This window comes from Echinops telfairi, unplaced genomic scaffold (genome assembly GCF_000313985.2).
Source record: "Echinops telfairi isolate 266 unplaced genomic scaffold, ASM31398v2 ScPeMD7_7465;HRSCAF=8503, whole genome shotgun sequence".
Taxonomy (NCBI): domain Eukaryota; kingdom Metazoa; phylum Chordata; class Mammalia; order Afrosoricida; family Tenrecidae; genus Echinops; species Echinops telfairi.
Genome location: NW_022111365.1, coordinates 1,941,346 through 1,942,681, shown reverse-complemented (window position 1 = coordinate 1,942,681; position 1,336 = coordinate 1,941,346).

Sequence of the window (1,336 nt, the reverse complement as noted above, 5' to 3'; positions counted from 1 at the left end):
AGAAAAAAATGAGGCAGGTGCAGTCAGCCACCCAAACAGATGAGTTTGAATAATGTTTCTAAGAATGGAAATGCAGATTTGACTAATGTATTAATTGTAATGGAGAGTACTCTGAAAGCGATACTGTTGTCTTGTAAAATAAATATATACATAGCTTTGAAAAAACACCCAATTTTTGGCACTCCTCATATATATGTTCTTATTTTATTCATATATATAGTAGAGAGATTGCAATGTCATATGGTATTTCTTTTGACATGTATTTAAGAAATTGCAATACTCTGTTCAATAGTGGTTGTACAATTCTGCATCCTAACAGCAGTGTATGGATGTACCAATCTCTCCACATACTCTCCAGCATTTGTTACTTTCTTTTTTTAAAAATTTTGTTAGCAATGTCAGTGTAAGCTGACATGGCACCATTTCTCTTTAGTTAAAAAGTATGAGCACTTCTTCATATGATTGTTGGCCACATGGATGTTATCTGTAGTAAATTGTCTATTCTTGTCTTCAGCCAATTTTCTGATTGTATTATTTGTGTTTTTCTTATTAAACCATTACAATTTTCTACAGATTTTTAAGATTAACCTGTTATCTAATATCATTGTCAAAAATATCCCCCAAATCTGTGAGTTGCCTTCTTACTCATTTGATGAAGTCTTCTGATGTACATAAATGTAGCATTTTTAGAAGGTTCCAGTGTGGGTGTTTTTAATTACCTATAGACTCAAGGATAAGCAGACCTGAATATCAGCCAAGGCACCTAATTTTACCACAAAAAACTGCATTAAAAAATGAGTTAAAAAACCATGGCTTATACACGAGTATATACGGTAAGTTTGTTAGTGTATTTTTGTCTTTTATTAGGGCCCTGAAATTTGTCCCTGTTTTTTCATTAATGATTGTTATTGTTCTATGGTTTATATTTAGGTCTTTAACCCATCTTGAGTTCATTTTTGTATTTGCTGTGAAATATGAGTCCTCTTTCATTCTTTTACAGGTAGAGATTCATTTTTTTCCAGTTTTTCCAGTTTTCAACCATTTGTTGAAAAGACTACATCTTCCTCATTTCATATGTTTAGTCCTTTATATGTGTTAAATCCGTAATCTGTAAGTACTTAGTAGTATTCCTGAGTCCTAAGTTTTGATCCATTGATCTACATGTCTATCATTGTACCAGTCCTAAACTGTTTTGATTACAATTGCTGCATAGTCAGTTTAGAAAGTGAGAAGAAAAGGATCTTCTTCTTTGTTTTTGGTTTTCAGTAATGTTTTGCTTATCCTGGGTTTCTTTCCTTTCCATATGAATATCGGGACTACTTTCTCCATTTTTTTT